Here is an 8,346-nt window from a genome sequence, read left to right as displayed (position 1 = left end):
AGATTCAGGGCACAATGTAAAGACATGGGTATGGTAGGGTGTGAGAAAAGTGGAGGAAACCTAGGCATTGAGTGACAATGAGAGAGGTTGCATCTCTGGAGGCACCAGTTAAGCCCTGTGAGGTCTCCACATGTGTGGTGGGTGGGACAAAAGAGCTATCTAAGGCATGTTGAGTGGGACTGGGGGCTCTACAGTGAAATAAAACAATAAGAACTAACCGAAAAAGCAGTAGACAAGGCATATTGACAGCGAGGTCAGTACAGGTGCATCAAAGCTGGGACGGAGAGACTGAAAAACAGCTTCTATCTCAAGGCCATCAGACTGTTAAACAGCCACTAACATTGAGTGGCTGCTGCCAACACACTGACTCAACTCCAGCCACTTTAATAATGGGAAATGATGTAAAATATATCACTAGCCACTTTAAACAATGCTACCTAATATAATGTTTACATACCCTACATTATTCATCTCATATGTATATGTATATACTGTACTCTATATCATCTACTGCATCTTTATGTAATACATGTATCACTAGCCACTAACTATGCCACTTTGTTTACATACTCATCTCATATGTATATACTGTACTCAATACCATCTACTGTATCTTGCCTATGCTGCTCTGTACCATCACCCATTCATACATATTTATGTACATATTCTTTATCCCCTTACACTTGTGTCTATAAGGTAGTAGTTTTGGAATTGTTAGCTAGATTACTTGTTGGTTATTACTGCATTGTCTGAACTAGAAGCACAAGCATTTCACTACACTCGCATTAACATCTGCTAACCATGTGTATGTTACAAATAAAAATTGATTTGATTTAGAGAGAGGCATAAAGCAATCACAGGTGTTGATCCGGGAGCGCTAAGACAACAACGGGTAAATGGCGATGAATGGGCAGAGAGGGTCAGTTAGGTGCACACAGGACCTGAGTTTGAGGCTGGGGTCAACAGCATCAGCTGTGTAGCCAAGTGATCATAGGGTCCAATGAGCAGCAATAGGTATGTCAGGGAGCCGTTCGGTAGTCGCTACTATGCTAGGCGAACGGGAGACACGGCGTTCAGAAAGCTAGCGGACCGGGGCTAGCAGATGGGTCTTCGGCGACATCGCAACAGAAAATCCTGTTGAAGTCACATCGGACGATTATGCCGGCAGACCAGTCGTGATGGATTGGCAGGGCTCGGTGTCGAAAAATAAAGAGTCCAGGCTAATTGGCAAAAGAGGTATTGTAGCCCAAGAGTTAGCTGGTATACATTCGTCGGCTAGCCGGGAGATAGGCCTAGCTCAAGGTTATCTGGTTCTTGCTTCAGGACAGAGGCGTTAGCCAGCAATAGCCACTTGGTTGCAGCTAGCTAGCTACGATGATCCAGTGTAATGGTCCAGAGCTTGCGGCAGGAATCCAGTGACGTGGTAGAGAAAAGCAGTCTGATATGCTCTGGGTTGATATCGCGCTGTGCAGACTGGCAGGTATTGACCGAGCTAATGCTGGCTGGTGTCCGAGCTAAAGGTGAAGACCGCTACCAGTGGCTAACAATGACTACTAGCTTGTGGCTAGTTAGGTGGCTAGCTGCTAATTGAGGTTCCAGTTAAAAAGTATAAAATAGCAGATCAATACCACATTGGGGGAGGTGGGTTACAGGAAAGTATATTTAGTTCTTAGATGGAATGTGAGATTAAAATATATAGGGGAAAAAACGAAGAAAGATTTTATACACGGGACAAGACAAACACGCGTTCGACTGCTAAGCCATCTAGGATTTAACAAGTTGTCTGAACATGTCTAAACATTTTTACATGTCTAAACAAAAGACACCACTTCACCATATGATTGCATGACCCATCAAGATATCCAGGTGATTACGGCCATCTATTGTATTTCATGAACATGTGTACTGTACATGTCTAGACAATAGTGACCCATCCACTTAGCTAGAAGTTACTGGGGGTGGCTATAGCATTTCCTTCACATGACCCATCAATTTAGTGTGTAAGCATAATCTAAACATTTCCAAAATGTATAACATATTTTTATCTGGACACTTTTTTTTATTGTGTTTACCAGAGACTTGACCTGCACCATGAACAACATGACCTGCACCAAAGTTAGATTAGGATTGTGGCCAAGGACTAGATGAAGTGTATTTTTAGAGGTCTCACACAGGCCCTCCTCTCAGGGTGGAGGGAAGCTGAAGGAGACGTGGTAGCCATCTTGGATGCCCACATAGAAGTCCACGTGGAATGGTAGTCTGAATGGTTGATACTGTATTATAAAGACACTCAGTGATATTTCTTTGAGTCTCCTTTAACACAATGTTTTCACTCTGTGTTTCTGTGAACAGGGCGGAGCCTCTGTTAGCTCGGATAAAGGAGGACCGCACGTTGGTGTTGACGCCGGTGTTTGACAAAGTCCATTTCGATGACTTGACAGTCACACGTTATTGGCCGAATGCAAACACCTTTGACTGGGCCCTGTGGTGTATGTACGAGTCCTTCAGACCTGAGTGTTATGCCCTAAAAGATGAGTCACAGCCAGGAAAGTGAGTTGTTTGTGATTTCATCATCGGATGATAGTCCTGTTTCACAAGTCTGTTTGAAAAGGTGAAAAGGGCCTCCCGGGTGGCGCAGTGGTTAAGGGCGCTGTACTGCAGTGCCAGCTGTGCCATCAGAGTCCCTGGGTTCGCGCCCAGGCTCTGTCGTAACCGGCCGCGACCGGGAGGTCCGTGGGGCGACGCACAATTGGCCTAGCGTCGTCCGGGTTAGGGAGGGCTTGGTCGGTAGGGATGTCCTTGTCTCATCGCGCACCAGCGACTCCTGTGGCGGGCCGGGAGCAGTGCGCGCTAACCAAGGTGGCCAGGTGCACAGTGTATCCTCCGACACATTGATGCGGCTGGCTTCTGGGTTGGATGGCGCTGCAGTGCGACTTGGTTGGGTTGTGTATCGGAGGACGCATGACTTTCAACCTTCATCTCTCCCGAACCTGTACGGGAGTTGTAGCGATGAGACAAGATAGTAGCTACTACAACAATTGGATACCACGAAATTGTGGAGAAAAAGGGGTAAAAAAAAGAATGTTAAAAAAAGAAGAAAAAAGAAAAGGTGAAAAGGAAACCAAAGCTTTGGGAGGAAAATCTTACCTAATATTTACACCTGTATTGTTATTTTGCGTTATCTATTCGTTAAAATGAATGTCACATCTCCCATTTTAGAAATGACCATTATGTGTTGTGTATGTTTGTCAGGAGCCCCTCCATTATGGGCATACTAGTGGTTGATCGCCTGTTCTTTGGGGAAATTGGTGCTCTGGATGGTGGTATGAAGATCTATGGAGGGGAAAAAGTTGAACTGGGCATCCGGGTAAGCCCCTCTGCTGCAGTTTATGAATGAATGTTGGAAATCAAAGCAGACTTGTGTTTGCAGAATTGCTTTCTGTTCTTGAGTCGTTCAGTTTGAACAAACCAATCTACGTCCAACATCCAGACACTTCAGTCCATATCTATAGACTCGTACTTGTCTCTTGGTGTTTGGTGTGTCTAGGTGTGGCTGTGAGGTGGCAGTGTCGAGGTCATACCTTGTTCTAAAATAGCCCACATCGAGAGGGCCCATAAACCTGATCTCCCAGACCTGAGCATTACAATGAAGCGGAATGCTCTGAGAATGGCTGAGGTCTGGATGGATGAATACAAACATAATGTCAACATCGCATGGAACCTCCCACTGAAGGTACTGTACACAACAGACCATTCAAAAAGTAGGTTTTGTAGTAGGTTTCCTATGGAATAACGATCGTCGCTGTTATGCATGCTTTGTGTTTGAAAATAAGTAGACTAGACAGTCAATACTATAAGAATGGTCTCTGAACCCAATCACCCATACGCTAGCTAGCTATGTTAACAGCCATGAGAGATGAAACACTTATTATCCAGAGCAAACAGAGTTAATACCATAGAGATACATGAAATACTATTACATTGACATTCTCGAAACAACTCTTGACCTCACCTTATGGAGTTGATGGCCAGCTCCTTGAGAGTGTCCAGGTTAGCCCTCAAGCCACCGATGCCCACAAATACCCCATAGAAGTCATAGGAAAGCCCAGTTACGCATACCTAACACCCATTCCCAATACGTGTGGTGTTGAACAGTAGGGCATCCAGAATGCTTTCATCCACTTCAGTGCCCTCATGGTCTGCAAAAGTATGAATGCGTGCACACACACACACACGTTATACTATAAGTGCATCACAATAATGTGCAGATACCGTAGATTTGTTTTTGTTCATTACACAATTGTTTTAAATCAATCATCTTATGCTTGCCAGTCTCTCCTGCATGAAATAAGTATGGCAGCGTGACTCCGAGCTCTGCAGGTCGAGAGCTTGACAACCTAAAACCACAAAAGAACAATTCACTTTACAAGGGATGTCAAATAGACGGAATGTAATAAATAAGTTTGTAAACATTGTATTAAATCAGGAAATTGTTTGTGTATTTATTTTCAGTAATGAGTGGACATAATGATTGGTTTTACCCCTCAAGAGAATTCTCACCAGGTCGAATCCTGCAACAAGCTCTGGGAAATCCTTCTGCATCTGAATGGCCTCTTTTACAGCTGCTTTAACATCAGACACACTTAGAACCCTAAGGTGCACACAGGGCCAGTGCCAATCATTCTATTGTTTCCATTGCAACATGCTAGCTCAGTCAAGCACAGATAGAGTGTCCGAAATGATTATGAATAGTATGTCTGTACTGTACCCAGGGACAGAAATGATGAGTTGAGCTCCCAGAAAGCCAGGGTGTTCAGCCACAAACTGGTGAGTGCCTTCCTGATAAGTCCTCAAGGACCAGGCTTTATCATGGTTGCTTCCAGCTCGTATTTCTGCAGGATGTGCAGAATAAAAACAGTTCAAAACACCAAAAACCCTTGGAGGAAGAAAAATAGCCTAGGTAACATGTAATTCCAGCCCACTACATTTCCCAATATACTTTCAATTAAGGCCCACAGTACGAACCCTTGATAGCCCAGTTCTTAGTTCCAGGTATGTGATGATGTCATGAAACAGCTGTTCTAAGCCCTTGTAGAGAAAGTCTTTAAACACAGGAGCGTAGCTGACCAGCCCAGCTATGGCCACGAATGCCATCTCAAACCTCTCCCACACTGCATCCTGGCTCGGGTAGGTAGTGTCTGGATCATCATTGGATAGTCTGAGGGTTTTGCATCAAGCTGGAAAAACATCCAAAAATACAAACTACCCTTCCATGAATAAGAAAGTTGTCTTTTTGCTACTACATGTGTTCATTCACAGACACCTATTTGTATTGCTTGGCTTTGATGATATAGTGGACTGTCTGTAGGATCCGCCATGTTGGCTCTCAAGGGCTTCAACAGTTGCCAGTAGAGGCAGTCCCAGGTAGAGAAGACGAACCGTACAGACCTGCCCCATGTGAAGCAGATGTAACAATGGGGCCTGTATGTGATGTTCTTCACCAGCCAATCAACCAGGGATGAGCTGTGGATGTGGAGGGTTGCCCCTGTGACCCAGCATAGAGAATGTACTAACCATACATAAATTGATGGAAAACATTTGTAGGGGGGTGGGACTGTATTACTGTGTTACCTTTGGGCATCATTTGCAGCAGGCTAAAGATGGGACTCCTATGGATGAGGCGCCGTGCCTTGAAGAAGTGAATGGCAGGAGGGAACTGGGCTGCAGCCATCTCTTGTTCTTTTAGCTTGTGAAGGTGTGTGTCGAGCCGCTGCTCTGCCCCTGTCAACTGCACACGGCCTCCTGTCTGCCTGGAGGCCTCCTGATGCAACATTGTCTCCCTCTTACTGGGGTCTGGGGTCCCGTCACGTACTGTAACACAGCACATCACAACTGCCAACTGGAGGGTGATGTTATAGTTCCCTCTAGAGGGCAAAACCACCTTGTCCTGCAGTGTCATTGGAGGTTGGAAATCCTTCTTGAGGAGGCCACTCATTCAACTAAATACTAGATTTTATTCAACAATGAATAAAGACTTTTTCAGATATTGTCATTTAGAACACAAGGTACTACTGTAAACCTATACGCTGATGCTACAAGAGAAAATAGCACCAACGGATAGGGCTGCCATGCTTCATGCTCTTAGGAAACATTACAATATTTAGTTTATGTATTATTTCTTACATTATTAGCCCAGGAATGTGTTATTACATAAAGCCGGGGAGAACTTTTTGAAATCAGAGCGGCGGCAACTCACCAGCATTCCAACAAAGAATATGACAGTCACTTAATTTTTTATTTTTACATATTTTGCATTTCTCATCTCATATATATATATATATACACAGTTGAAGCCGGAAGTTTACATACAATTAGGTTGGAATCATTAAAACTCATTTTTAAACCACTCCACAAATTTCTTGTTAACAAAATATAGTTTTGGCAAGTCGGTTAGAACATCTACTTTGTGCATGACACAAGTCATTTTTACAACAATTGTTTACAGACAGATTATTTCACTTATAATTCACTGTATCACAGTTCCAGTGGGTCAGAAGTTTACATACACTAAATTGACTGTGCCTTTAAACAGCTTGTAAAATTCCAGAAAATTATGTCATGGCTTTAGAAGCTTCTGATACGATAATTGACATCATTTGAGTCAATTGGAGGTGTACCTGTGGATGTATTTCAAAGCCTACCTTCAAGCTCAGTGCCTCTTTGCCTGATAACATGGGAAAATCAAAAGAAATCAGTCAAGACTTCAGAATTTTTTTTGTAGAATTGCAAAATTCTGATGAGCGTACTTTGGTGCAAAAAGTACAAATCAATCCCAGAACAACAGCAAAGGACCTTGTGAAGATGCTGGAGGAAACAGGCACAAAGCTATCTATATCCACAGTAAAATGAGTCCTATAACGACATAACCTGAAAGGCCGCTCAGCAAGGAAAAAGCCACGGCTCCAAAACCGCCATAAAAAAGCCAGACTACGATTTGCAACTGCACATGGGGACAAAGATCGTACTTTTTGGAGAAATGTCCTCTGGTCTGATGAAACAAAAATGGAACTGTTTGGCCATAATGACCACCACCATTATGTTTGGAGGAAAAAGGAGGAAGCTTAAAAGCCAAAGAACACCATCCCAACTGTGAAGCACAGGGGTGGCAGCATCATGTTGTGGGGGTGCTTTGCTGCAGAAGGGTCTGGTAACTTCACAAAATAGATGGCATCATGAGGTAGGAAAATATGTGGATATATTGAAGCAACATCTCAAGACATCAGTCAGAAAGTTAAAGCTTGGTCGTAAATGGGTCTTCCAAATGGACAATGAACCCAAGCATACTTCCAAAGTTGTGACAAAATGGCTTAAGGACAACAAAGTCAAGGTGTTGGAGTGGCCATTCCAAAGCCCTGACCTCAATCCCATAGAAAATATGTGGGCAGAACTGAAAAAGCATGTGCGAGCAAGGAGGCCTACAAACCAGACTCAGTTTCACCAGCTCTGTCAGGAGGAATGGGCCAAAATGCACCCAACTTATTGTGCGAAGCTTGTGGAAGGCTACCCGAAACATTTGACCCAAGTTAAACAATTTAAAGGCAATGCTACCAAATACTAATTGAGTGTATGTAAACTTCTGACCCACTGGGAATGTGATGAGAGAAATAAAAGCTGAAATAAATCATTCTCTCTATTATTATTCTGACATTTCACATTCTTAAAATAAAGTGGTGATCCTAACTGACCTAAGACATGGAATTATTACTAGGATTAAATGTCAGGAATTGTGAAAAACTGAGTTTAAATGTATTTGGCTAAGAAATATGTAAACTTCCGACTTCAACTGTATACACTGTATTCTATCCTATCTTAATCTATGCTGCTCTGACATTGCTCATCAAAATATTTATATATTCTTAATTCCATTCCTTAAATTTAGATTGTGTGTATTGTTAGATGTTACTGCACTGTTGGAGCTAGAAACACAAGCATTTCGCTACACTCGCAATATCATTTGCCAAACACATATGTGGCAAATAAAATTTGATTTCTAAGAACAATGAAACACAGCACTGAACAGGAATGTTCAGATAATCATACAATTTCAGTCAAACAATTGAATGCAACCAACGTTTACATCAAAGGATACTTACAAATGAAAAGCAACAGAAGGAAAGTATTGTACACTTCCCTTATCCACTTTCTTCTTCTTAAGTGTGTAAACCTCCCTCAATAAACTACCCCAGTACTATGCTATTTAGTCGGAGTTGACAGGCTCACAATACCATTGTGGTATACCCACTTCTTTAATGGTTGTTGCTAGTCAGCAGAATGCAGACCACAAAT

The 8,346-nt window shown here is 42.9% G+C and overlaps 1 pseudogene; it reads right to left on the bottom strand.

Moving 5' to 3' along the window:
• Positions 1 to 4,008: 4,008 nt before the first annotated feature.
• LOC123995895 lies at positions 4,009 to 5,995 on the bottom strand (annotated as a pseudogene).
• Between the last annotated feature and the right edge of the window lie 2,351 nt (positions 5,996 to 8,346).

This window comes from Oncorhynchus gorbuscha, linkage group LG14 (assembly GCF_021184085.1).
Source record: "Oncorhynchus gorbuscha isolate QuinsamMale2020 ecotype Even-year linkage group LG14, OgorEven_v1.0, whole genome shotgun sequence".
NCBI lineage: Eukaryota > Metazoa > Chordata > Actinopteri > Salmoniformes > Salmonidae > Oncorhynchus > Oncorhynchus gorbuscha.
Note: the sequence above shows the minus strand (reverse complement) of the source record. Positions and strands in the feature narration are given on the sequence as shown.